Source organism: Ictalurus punctatus, chromosome 10, assembly GCF_001660625.3.
Source record: "Ictalurus punctatus breed USDA103 chromosome 10, Coco_2.0, whole genome shotgun sequence".
NCBI classification, from domain to species: Eukaryota; Metazoa; Chordata; class Actinopteri; order Siluriformes; family Ictaluridae; genus Ictalurus; species Ictalurus punctatus.
This window is the reverse complement of record NC_030425.2, coordinates 6,456,805-6,470,813: the sequence shown is the minus strand read 5'-3', so window position 1 is coordinate 6,470,813 and position 14,009 is coordinate 6,456,805.

Here is a 14,009-nt window from a genome sequence, read left to right as displayed (position 1 = left end):
GCACCTTTTTAACCTTAGTGGTTCCAACGTATTTTGACCCTAAATGGAATGTTTTGTTTTTGTAAACCCACGATACTGACTGTTTGTGTTACTACGTGTGAGATATAAAAGATTGCTGAACACAGTACCTAAGCTTAGCCTACATTGTTTTGGTTTGCCGGTCCAGACTGTTGAATAGATACGTGTGTCCATTCATGTTTGAGGTTGCATTTACTGCCGCTATTTTTCTATTATACCAACAAGATATTAATAATATGGGGGCCCTGAACATTTCTCACTCCCCCAAAGATAAAACTTTGGCTCTGCCCCTGATGTAGTGTCATACCTTGGGCTTACACGGCTGCTTCTGGAACAGGCTGACTAATCTTTATTGATGATGTAACTCAGGATGGTAGCAGCAGAAAGAATTCAGAAGTTTACAGGAACATTTTGTCTGCTAATTTATAGAGAAATGCATCCAATCTAATCGGGAGGAAGCAGTGACCCAAAAGTACTGCCAATTTAACAAAGGACTTTATCAGGTCGACTAAGTGGAAGGTTTTAGACTGGCCAATTCAATCACTAGAGGAGACGGAAGGGAGGAACTCCCAACCCAAAACAAACAACAACTGAAAGAAGCTGCAGTACAAGCCTGGAAAAGCAACACAAAAGAAAAAGGTAACAGTTTGGTGATGTCAGTGGGTCACCGGCTTGATGCAGTTATTGCAAGCGAGGGATTTGCAACCAAATATTAAGTGTTATTTACTTTAAGACTATCTGTTCCTATACATTTGTTCACCTAAATATTGGGTGGGCTGCCACCAATGGTGCCATGTTTTGAGTTATTTAAAATAGCTAGATGTAAATATCAGGAAATGAAAGCTGAAATTCTGATCTATCATCTCATATTCATCTTTCTGACCCACACGTCTTCAGTGTATAGCAAACACAAATGGATTGGCCTTGCCATTCAAATATTTTCAAAAGTGTATTGAGATCACCTGACACTTTAATTGCACACAGGTTGACAAATTATGTGATTGCTACTGGTTGCACTAGAATAAATAATCATTCTTTATTGATCACATATACATTACAGCAAAATTATTTTCTTCACATACCCAAGCATTTCAAGAAGCTGGGGTCAGAGATGATACAGCACCCCTGGAGCAGAGAGGGTTAAGGGCCCAACAGTGGCAGCTTGGCAGTGCTGGGGCTTGAACCCCCAACCTTCCCATCAGTAGCCCAGAGCCTTAACCACCAAGCTACCACTAACTGTAAGCATAAACATATTCCAATAAAGTCTAGTTCAGTTCCAGTTTGTAACACTACAAAATATTGAAAACTTCAAGGGGAGTCAATACTTATGCAAGGTACTGTTTTATTTTTGTTTTTGTTTTTTTACACATAAGTAAATTGCAGTGTAATTTAATCAAATACATCCAGGTAAACCTCTTATCATCATCTGAGCTGTTCATTAGCCTGATGTGTGTTTTGACTTTCAGCTTTGTGTATGAGGCAGTATGACAGGGAGGAGTGATCCACTTGACTGCTGTTTGCTTATTGTATGTTACCTGTTATAAACAGAAATTTATAATGCTTGTAATACTGACATTTTGTCAAAAAAAAAAGTCCATTTAACATAATTCTAGTTACAACCTGATTTTTATCAGGGTAGAGCTATATCTCTACAAAAAGTTGCACTGACTAACAATGTGGTTCCAAGGATGTTGACATATAAAGGTAATTAGCAACAAAGGTTAATGCAGTATCTGCATTATGTACGTCTATGGTTTTTGCAATGACAAGATTTTTTGCTAAAGGTTTAAAAGGAGCACATATGAAGTCATCATGGAGCTCTTTCCATTTGAGTCAATGGATCATACAAAACTTGATTAATGCCTAGGTATAATACAATGCCAAGTCAGTGTTAGCCTATCTAACTACAACTTGAAAGTAATGAAAGTTAGTAATCGATAGTTGAAAGCTATGTTTTGTGCCACTAGTACTATATTATTAATACTTTGTACAATCATAGTGAATAATTCACTGTCTGGGAACAAATTTCATTTTGTTGTAACGCAAAGGTTCTTTAAGACACCATAACAGTGAAAAAACAGGTAAAATGCTATGCACAGTTTTTGTTAGTGATGGGCAGGGTACAATGCATGCATATATTCACACACTCCTTTACACCTGGGGGCAATTTAACTTAGCCATACCAGCTGGCATGTTTTTGGGGAGGTTGGAGGAAACCAGAGAACCTGATGGAAACCCACATGGAAGCTGGGAGAACATGTGAAACTCTGCACAGACAGAAACCAAGCTCGGAATTGATTCGTTTCTCTACAAAATAAGTTTCACACATTGAAAATTCAAGCTGCAGTTCAGTTAGGGACAGGAAACAACAAGAAGATGCTATTGAGTTTATTAATGGCAGTTCATCCATAGGGGCAAGTGGGGCTAATTCACAACTCCATACATTTTAGATTCAGTTGAAATACTAATTGCCTCCTTTGAGTGACTAACAATTTTTTTTAAAAATCCTAAATTGGGCAGCATTGCACCTAAAAATGGAACTGTAAAAAGCAATAATAGAGGCCCGTTGGAGACCTTGCTTGCTCTATGAAGATTTTCAGTGAGATTGGGGCCAAAAATGCGATGGGAAACACATGAGCTGCTAGGTTGATTTCTGGATTTTTTTGTCGAGTCTCAGCTGCTTATTACAAGGTTCATCTAAAAATTCACTGGGTAGTTGCCTATAACATAAGCAGGGCCAGCCTGTGGGTTTGTGAGGCCCTTGGTGAGATCATGACCATGGGCCTCAAACTCGTAAACACACACTGAACCAGTTCATAGTACAATACAACTGATTTATTTTTCTGTTATTAGAGTAAGCACTTTACAAAAAAAAAAAAACCACTACTTATTTACTTTGAAATGCAGCATTTACTGTACTTACAGTATTTATTGGGCTATTAAATATTATAATGCATTTTCTGCTCAAATAAACAAAAAAATCTTCACACATTGGCCATAAACGACTAACACAGAGACTTCACTACATCATACTGTACCACTGGAATTGTGAGATTGTTCAAGTGTCCAATGTTTTCTCTTTGGAGGTAATATGAAGGCAGTGTGGTATATGAGCGCTTCTTGTATGCATATGTATAATATGGATTCAGCCACACTGAAATACAGACTGGAATAGAAATATGTGATTTCATAAATACACAACGATGAGCTCAGAAGTTTGAATATGAACTACTGAACAAATGTTTGCACACTTCATGTACAACCACAGGATGGCAGTGTTATACAGAATTCAGCATAAAGAAAGGTGGAAACTACAGGGTGTCTCCATACATAGGGGAAATTAACACTTTTTACCAATAGGTCTTCCAAATTGTTTTGTACTTAGTTTATGCTATATATATATATATATATATATATATATATATATATATATATATATATATATATATATATATATATATATAATATATATATATATATATATATATATATATTCAGATAGCCTATAATGAATGCCTTTGACAAAAGAAGAACGTATTAAAAACTTTATCATGGCTGAATCGGGAAGCTGAGGCTTTTGGGACACCCCGTTTAATAGAGTTAAGCTATCATATAAATTGATTAATATTGTGTATTTTTTATGTATGATTCACTGATTTGAGCAACAACTGAACAACTGAAACAGACAGCAATAGATGTCAGGTGGCTCAGCAATAGAGTTGATTCCTAGCGGCTCTTATAGATTTGCATGTTCTCTAGATGTTCATGGTTCACCCCCAAAGACAGAGGATTGGTATTCTAAATTGATCCTAAGTGTGAATATGGTATGTGTGTGCATGGTGCATTGCTGGTGTCCAATCCAGTCTTATAGCCATAACCCTGACTGAATAAATGAATAAATGGTACAACTCAAACAAAACAAAAAAAGAAATCATCAATTCAGTGTATAACAGTGGATTGTGTAGATGTTGGTTAGGTTTCTCTATTCGTTAACTTGTGCTGGTTCTGTGTTTGTCATTTATTTTTGTTCTCCCTTCTCATACTGTTTTGATAGATAAAATGTGAGTATTCGTTACTTCCCTCTTTCACAATGTACAATGTACTCTACAGTGTTCTGATATTCACCTCCATTCGGAATCGTTCTTGTAGGTAACAAGTCTTCCATCTCGATCTAGTACTCAATGTTGATACTTTATAAATAAATATCGACAAACCTTTGTCATTTGTTTTTATGTTCTGTTTATTAAACACCAACAGAAAGCACTGATATTCTCCAGAATAGTCACAGAGCATGAGAAAATGCAAGTGCTCTTACTTACATTCAAAGTTTCTGTGCTTTCAATATTTATAAAGCCAATATTATGATAACGAGTGACAAATTATATATCATATTATATCTACTGAGATCCATTCAAAATGACTGACAGAAATGTCTGGCCTCATAATTAATATTCACGGTTATACAAAATAGTCAAATTACTGTCTGCCTAGGGGGTAACAAGATGAAATAAAATGATAATGTCAAATAAAAAGGAGCTACCTACCACCATCATTCACGTCAAGGTCATTGCTGCATGGTGAGGCTTGAAAGCAATAATTCATCATTGGATATGTTTAGACTGAAGGTAAATGCTCACCACCACAATAGCAGCACTTAGTACTGAAACATCCACGTGCAGGATTTATCTCAAACAAATCAATGCAGTTTCATTTTATTTAATGTTGTAATCATGCTCTAGATGTCTATAAATGACACATGGAATTAAAAGTCTTATGAGTGTGTTATATGGTAGTTTTATAATGCCATTGAGATGTCCCATGAGAGAAAAATAAAATATCTTCTTTTTTTTTCTCCAGCAAACATCATACAACACCCCGTAATGCTTCAATGTGTGTATGATACATGGTTCAATAGAAAATGAGAGCGATCCAGTAGGCAGCTGCTAGGGCTTACATACAGGCTTTAATAATGCAGCTCTGGATGTCTCTGAAGAGCATTAATGTGGCCTCTGCTGTTTGATAATGGCTGGTGAAGAATGGCAGGCCTTTACAGTGTATTGGACATTATGGCTCATGGGAGACTTTCTCCTCTTGAGAAAAGGAGTTAGTCATTGAAATATGGTTTAAAGCCAAAGGAACATGTACACATGTACTCACTGAACCTAATACAGAGACCATGGGGAAAAGACTCAATGTCCTATTTTAATAGCTGCATCTAATCATGATGCTTGGTTTAATTATGGTAATTTATGGTAATTCAGTTTGTCAGAGTCTGAGCTATATCACTATAATTTTATGGTGATACTTGGTAACTATGATAAGGATATACTTACTGTATACTAAGTGAGGAATAAAACATGACAGGGTGGCCAGGAGTCATAGAAAGCAAACTTGGCCATGCTCTCTGGGTGGGAGAGATGGCATACTCTCCTTGTCAGTCAATGCGACACTAACGAGTAATCAGCGTTTGTGAGTTCATGTATTCAGAAAAGGGCAGATGGCACGTTCCTCCAAGAGTGTTATGCTGCTCTGTGATGCAGCAGTTCGAAAAGATGCATTTGTCTGGATTTGCATGTCTCAGCGAAAGCATGTGTTAACCTTCACCCTCCCCGGTTGGTAGCTGTTGTGTGATAGGGGGGAGCTGGCAGGTGGGTGGGTGGGTGGGTGGGAGGGTGGGTGGGTAAGTGGGTGTCAAGCAGATTGTCATGTTACAGAGAAACTGGAACGCACATAGTTCTCATTTAAATTATAGCCAGGACTATTGTCAGAGCCGTGCTATGAATCCACACTTTCAGATTCGAGAACTCAACACACTGCTGTATGAACCATATTACACCACATTGCTGTTAAATGGATTCTAATTGGTCAGAAGGTATAGATTAATGTTCTATAACAGCAGCTCTGACAACAGTGCCACCTGTAATTTAGATCACAGGTTTATATTAATGTGCTTGTTCTAATACGTATTGTTTCTGTAGTTATAGGCCATTCACAGGGGTTTGTATAGCAAATGCACCATATAGTCTAATACTAACAATTAATGAGTTAAAAGAACGTTGTTATTCAACAAAGAAAAGTGTATTATCATTGATTTGGGGAAGCTTTCTGTAAGGAAACAAAGTCTAGGCCAGTCATCACCAACCATCTTCCTTGAGATCTACCCTCTTGCAGGTTTCATCTCCAACCAAAACACACCTGTTTTAGTTGATCAAGAACTCCTTAAGGCAATGATTAGATGGTCAGGTGCCATGATTGTAGTTGGAGCTAAAGTCTTCAGCAAGGTAGATCTCTAGGAACAGGGTTGGTGACCACTGGTCTAGGGTGTCAGTGCTTTGTAACAGTCAGTATGTTTTCCATTACAGTAGAGTCTTCAAGACAAAGAAATTTGTGCTTTCCTGTTTCACTAATCTTTTTTTGTCTCATTAACTTCTCTTTATAGCTGCTATAACATAAGTGATAACAGGAACTAACTTGCCTAGTGGATGGTACACAACAATAAATGTAACTATAAATGGTTAAAAGTATGCTGTGTATTAAATGTTTTTAATGAATTTAATAATTGTGATCTTCGACAAATTGCTGTGGTGTAACTCGAGTCAAGTTTATTTGTAAAGTTGTACTATACTGTCAAGTTTATTTCTTGTTGTACTATATTGCTTTAGGGTAAATATCTTCATTTCAGTATATGTATGATAAAAAAATCTATGATAGAATTAAAAATAGACCTACATACCTACCATACTAAACAAATGCAACTTTTGTATTTAAAAAAGCAATACATTTCCTAAAGAAATATTTCAACAGCACAAAAATGATTTAGGACTGCATTTGAGAAATACAGATGTTATTCTGTTGTTTTTTTTGTTTGTTTCCCCCATGCATAGTATCTAAAGTACAGCTAATGGAGGCATGGGGATCATTTCTGGACCATAACCATACTTTATTCATGAATGCTATCAAGTGATAACTCCATCAATATCAACAGAATATTCTAGTATATTACAGATTATTATACTATGTTATACTGTATGTTCATGTCTTTATTTGTCATTTCATGCCAGCTGCTGGTGTCCGGATTTATATTTATATTACTTTTAGGGCACGGTAATCTAATAAGAAGCCCTTAAGTGCCCAAAGCCTTTAAGTGGCCACAGTGCATGGTATGAATGGTGCTATATTACTCAAAATGATGTCAGGGAGAGTGAGCAGGGGAAGACAGAAAGAGAGAGGGGAGAGGGAGGGAGAGAAACTGAGTGGGGAGATAGGAAGGAAGCGAGAGAAAGCTTCGTAGTGAAGCTGCCACTACGCTCGGCATCTTCTCGCTGACACACACCCACACAGATCCTCGCCTTCACTACTTTGTCCTTACAGACAAGCGAGGGTGATTTCTCGACTTATATCTCCATCTGCCTCATTCAACTCCTTCTCCCTCTATGTGTCTGTTTTTCTCTCCATCCTCCTTGTTCCTTTCACTCATTTCACACACCATCTTAAAGTAGCAAACAGTACCAGGAAAAGCTCCAGGACAGGTAAGAATGTGAAGCTCATGTGTGTGTGTGTGTGTGTGTGTGTATGTGTGTGTATGGTGGTTTAGGAAGCAGATGCTTACACTATGCTTTTCTGTTGTATTTGTTCTGATATTACTGGTCTTTATTTGAGCGTTCTGCGGTGATGTGAAGTTAACAAGTGGACTTAATGAGAAGAACCGTCAAAATGTGTAACATGCTTATTAAATAATAAAGTGCAGACTGCAGTTTTGTAGAAAGATATGGAGCAACAGCCACGATAAAAATGTCAACAATAATTTTGTAAGTATTTGTTTAAATACTTAGATGTCAATATTTGAATATTGATGACTGTAACATAATGACTTATTTATAGCTTAGGATGATTCATGTCTTTGTCATGCTGCACTAGGTAGAAATGGACCAGGGTTATTATTCATCTTGAAGCACATTTAGTAACTACTATGAATTATTTATTAACTTCTCTGAAACTAATAGGAAAGGTAGATAGTTGCAGGAATGAGGTGTGTGTCATATCGTGTCTGGACTTCATAGCTCTTGGGAGTTTAATATACTCAATACAAAGAATGTTGCGTCTTCATTTTCCTTCCTAATCAAGTCCTCATCGAATTTTCTGACAAGTTTGATTGTTGTTTGTTCGCTTACTTTCTTCTGTGCAAGTGCCTGATACCTTCTGTGCATTGGAAAGGCACTTTGAAAGGGTTCATGGGTCTGACAGACTGTCTCAAGCCCTATCCTCAAATGCGCTTATCACAGAGATTGTTGGTGGTAGCTTATCTATTAGTGTTTCTGCATTTCTCATAGTGAGGTGGAACTGCAATTCCTTTTAAAGCAAGCAGCTTGTAAATAGTAAAAGTATATTTTCCACTGATTAGTGGAATCAAAGGTTTTTTTTTTCATTTGTAATTGTTCCCCACATGCCTTTTTTCTATGATGGATGAACATAGAAAAAGGAATAATTAAGCAATATTGTACGAGCAAGAGTGTGGTTATGCAGGATATCAGCATGGCTGTGATTAGGCCGTAGGTCATAGGTAATCACAGCCATGTTGATGTTCAGTTTAAAAGCATGATTGTTGGCACAATTTTATACAACAGTTCTAAAAACAAGAAAGTATTATAGAGTTAGTGACATTTTGGACACAATATGGGCAAATGTTCTGTTCATTTTTGCTCTGCTAGTGGAAATATACCCCAAATAAGCCACGCTCACTTTATAGCATGTCGGCTAGTGGACTACCTAGCTCACGTTGATATTTACATTCCTGTTGAAGGTGCTTCTGGTAAAATTGGCATTCCTTCTTCCTTTTCTTTTTCAGCTTTTGTTCCTGAAAATAACTGTTTGAAATTTACACTTGATGATGTTACTTACTCTACTGTAGTAACAGTTTTGAACTAGGAAGTGGAATTTCTATGTGGCAAATACAGATGAAACGAGTGGCACACGCAGTGAAACATTCCAGTGCACTTATAGGAGATTATAGTTGTGCCCAAAAGTTTGCATACCCCTTGTAGTATCTGCTAAATCTTAACACTGTTACCAAAATAAGATGGATCATAAAAAATCCCATGTTATTTTTTATTTAGTGCGGTCCTGAATAAGCTATTTCACATAACAGATGTTTACATATAGTCCACAAGACAAGATAATAGCTGAATTAATGAAAATTATCAAGTTCAAAAGTTTACATACCCTTGATTCTTAATACTGTGTGTCATTACCTGGATGATCCACGACAGAGTTTTAATGTTTTGTGAGAGTGTTTTACGAGTCCCTTTTTGTCCTGAGCAGTTAAACTGCCCACTGTTCTTCAGAAAAATCCTCCAGGTCCTGCACATTCTTTACTTTTCCAGCATCTTCTGCATATTTGGCTCTTTTCCAAAAGTGGCTATATGATGTTGAGATCCATCTTTTCACACTGAGGACAACTGAGGGACTCGTACATGACTATTATATAAGGTGCAAACATTCACTGATGTTCAAGAAGGTAACAAGATATATTAAGACCTAGGGGGGTGTAAACTTTTGAACAGGGTGATCTATGTAAATTGTTATTGTTTTTTTTCATTTAGTACTGCCCTTCAGAAGCTAAATAAGATAGTTACATGTCTCCCAGAAGACAAAATAATAACAATTTACACCAATCATACTGTTCAAAGGTTAGGGTTAGGGGGTCTCTGTGGATCTCCTTTGGGTTTACCGTTTTCTCCTACTTCTCCAGAAACATGCCAGTTAGTGGATTGGCTATGCTCATGTGTGAGGAGATGGTGAACAATCCAGCGTGTATTCCTCAAACCCAGTGTTCCTTGATCCACCATGACCCTAAATGAGATAAAGTGGCTTCTGAAGATGAATGAATGAATGGATGAACGAATGAATCGCTGAATTGGCAGTTTTTGCACAAATGTAGTTCTTATTGTTTGAAAGAGAAGCAAAATTCTGATAGCATTTGTGTGTATTCATTTTTTATCCCTAAAATGCATATTTTGAGTCACTATTGACCACAGAGCTCATTCACCCTGCCTACCTCATCCAGTTACCTCAACCTCCCTAGTATTCCTCAACATTTTGGCAATAACTGACAGATGCCAAAATGCCAAAATTGTAATATTGTTGCTTCTGGCTTGCTCATTATAAAGTAAAATTTTCTATCTTGAACTTATAGATTTTTGTAAAGCTGCTTTAAAATGCCATACAAATAAAAATGTAATTGAATTGAATAAACAAACAAACAAACTAATTAATTAATTAAATAATTTATTAATTAAAAGCATTTTCTGTTAGATGAGACTGATAAAATAGGAAAATTTGAGTAGCGTTGTGTAATATGTACCTTGATAGCTTTTTAAGTCTTATGGAATATTTCTCTATAAGTTGCTATAATAATCCATTTATTCTGTCACTTACAGTACAATCTGCATAAGTAACAAACTTAAAAATATTTTTAAAAAATTCAATGTCATTAAAAATTTTATGCCAGTTTTACACTATTATTAAGTCTGTAAAAGAATTTGTGCTAGATATATGTAAATGCTGGTTTGTTAAGAGCTGAGAAACACGCACACATTTCATAGTTGAATTTGACGATGTGAGTATTTATGTAACTCCTAGAGCGAATGTCTTAATGTATGTATTAAGATTATGGTTAAGTATTGTTCATACAGGGGCAGAAGGGCTCGTGCAATGTCCACTGAGAACAGGAGAAATTATTTAGCCAAACAAGCACACTGTACATAACACTGCATGTAGCAACACCTAAGTACTAGATCAAGAAATGTGTTTTTCTCCTTTCATATATGTTCCGCAGACCCATTGATACTGATTACCATTATGATTATCATAAAGTTCATTACTTTGAGAAAATGATTGCTTTTCAAAAAGTAAATGCAAGTGACCTTTAGAAATCTACAATTTGAATCTATTTTTCAATTATTAAAACAACCTTCAGTCTTGAAGTAGAAAATCACTTCATCTCCTCAAGGATATTCAGAATCTATAAATACATCACAAATTAGATGTAAAATATGTAGAGAATTTACTATTCTGTTTCTTCTTCTTACCCCTTTTCATTTTTTTAAACAAAAGAAATGGCAAAAGTTAACAAGCATAATTACGACCAAATTCATGTTAGACCGACTAAACACTTTTTATGACCTGTAGGCTAAGAAAACAAGAGAGGGAAGCCTATGTGTTTTTGCGTGTACCGCTAGCTCTCAATGCTATTCACAAGAGTTTGACTAGAGCATATCTTTTAATCTGCTAATTAGCCTCATTATGAAGACTTGCCCGTGAGGCTCAAGCACAAGCCAAAACACACACACACACACACACACACACACACACACACACACACACACACACACACACACACACACACACACACTTACACACTCAATACCAATGCTACACTCTAAGAAGAAAAGGTTATAAAATGAACCTTTTGGAGTTCCTGGAGATTGCAACTGTGGGGGAACCTTAAAGGCTCATTTTTTAACCTTTTTAAAAAGGTTCTAATTGAAACACTCTCTTAAAGGTGCATTAACGACCCCATCATGGTACTTTTTGAACCTGTTTCTAGACATGCATATAATATTATTATAATTATTATTGTTATTATTGTTATTATTATTACTATTATTATTATTATTATTATTATTATTCATTACTACATTATTTAAACCCATTTCACAACATAGACACAACACCATGGTTGTGCATAAAATATTTAAGACATAAATATATAATTTGAGCACAACACCTTCGAACAAATAGAATAACTTGAAACAAAGGAAAACTCTTTCATGAAAAAAACAACCACAATCAATTTCATTCCACATTTAAGAGAATGTAACAATATTTATATGTGTAAATAATAATAATAATAATAATAATAATAATAATAATAATAAGATATTACTTGAAACCAGATAACAACATCCACATCATATATTTACAGCACATCCAAAAGTATTGGAACAGCAAGGCCAATTTTATTGTTCTTGCTATATATTGAAGACATTTGGGTTTGAGATCAAATGATGAATATGAGACAAGCGATCTGAATTTCAGCTTTCATTTCCTCATATTTCCATCTGTGTGTGTGTTATACAATTTAGAATGTTGCACCTTTTTTTTCAACCCACCCATTTTTTTTCAGTGATCAGAAATATTGGAATATGTCCCTGACAGGTGTTTCTTTCTGCCCAGGTGTGCACTGTTAGATTGAATGTTTTAAGAATTAATAGCTCTGAATGTCTACTCTTGGTTTAAGCCCTAGGTTTTGCCTGTCAAGACTGCATATGTTGTTAAAAATGATAAACCAACATGAAGACCAGAGAGCTGTCTGTGGGAGAAAATAGGGAAAATCTATCAGAGTCACTGCACAAGCCAGATTGGAATTCACAAAGAAATGCAGAGATGAGCCACAAAAGTTCTGCAAGTTCTTGTGCATCTCAAACCAAAATGTATTCAATGTATAGTGAAAAAAATAGAATTGGCCTTGCTGTTTGAAAACTTTCAAAGGGGACTGTACATCCATCCATCCATCCATCCATTTTCTATACTGCTTATCCTTCAAGGTCAATGGGAATATGGAGCCTATCCCAGGGAGCATCGGGCACAAAGCGAGGTACCAAGGCAGACCGGGTGCCAATCCATTGCAGGGCACACTCATATACACATTCACACACCCATTCATACACTACAGACATTTTGGACATGCCAATCAGCCTACCATGCATGTCTTTGGACTGGGGGAGGAAACCGGAGTACCCGGAGGAAACCCCCACAGCACGGGGAGAACATGCAAACTCAGCACACACAGGGCATTGGCAGGAATTGAAACCCCAACCCTGGCAGTGTAAGGCGAACGTTCAAACCACTAGGCCACCAAGCGCCCTGGACTGTACATTCATTTAAACAAAAAAATTGGCCATTTTAATTACTGTGGGTGGCATTTTGGTTTTGACATTATGGCACATAAAATACTTTTCAATGAATTTCAGGGTGTTTGTTGTCTTTGATCAACCTTGAAATGTAGGGCTGAACTCCAGAAACTGTTTGCAGTCAACCAATCAGCCACATCTTGGATTTTGAAGTGAATCACCTGTGTTCATACTTTCAGTCTGTATACAGGGAAGTATTACAATTTAGAAAACAATGTGGGATTGTGTGTACTCTCTCTCTCTCTCTCTCTCTCTCTCTCTCTCTCTCTCTCTCTCTCTCTCTCACACACACACACACACAGTGGGGACAAAAAACTGAAAAATGTCTTGAAATAAAACATCTGGATAAGGTCTTGAGGTGTGGTAACCATGATATAAATGGACTCCGGGCCGTTAAATTATAGAATTATTATCATGGCCACAATACCACATTGTGTGTGCTTAATTTTTCTATAATTCAATGGCCCGTTGTCAATTATTCCTTACATAACACACACCCTAATATAATTATGACCTTATGTTCATGTTATTTTCTTAGCTTTTCAAAAAGGTTATAGTTATTTTGATAGGTAATATCAGATATTTGCGATACTCCACTCAGTTCCGCTGCTCGTGCTTCAAAGTTTGTAATGTTTTTTGTGTGAGACAGAAATTTGGAGATTTACGTTGTGTACCACTTCCACCTGGTTTAAATGTTTGTTTTTCATTCTCAAAATTGAAACAATATGAATAATCACGTTTACTTAAGTGAAAAGAAAGTACTAGTGAATTGTTATTAGCTAGTTGTCAATATTGGCAGAAAGTGAATAAAAAATATTAAAGATTTTAAGTAAAAGATTTAGATATTTAATTTGTGTTCGGATTGTTTGTGCATGTATAAACATTTTTACAAAACATTTTTAGGCTATTACATGTACAAACAATCTGAACACACAATAATAATAATAATAATAATAATAATAATAGTAATAATAATAATAATAATAATAATTTACAAAATAAATTAAATAAAAAACTTTT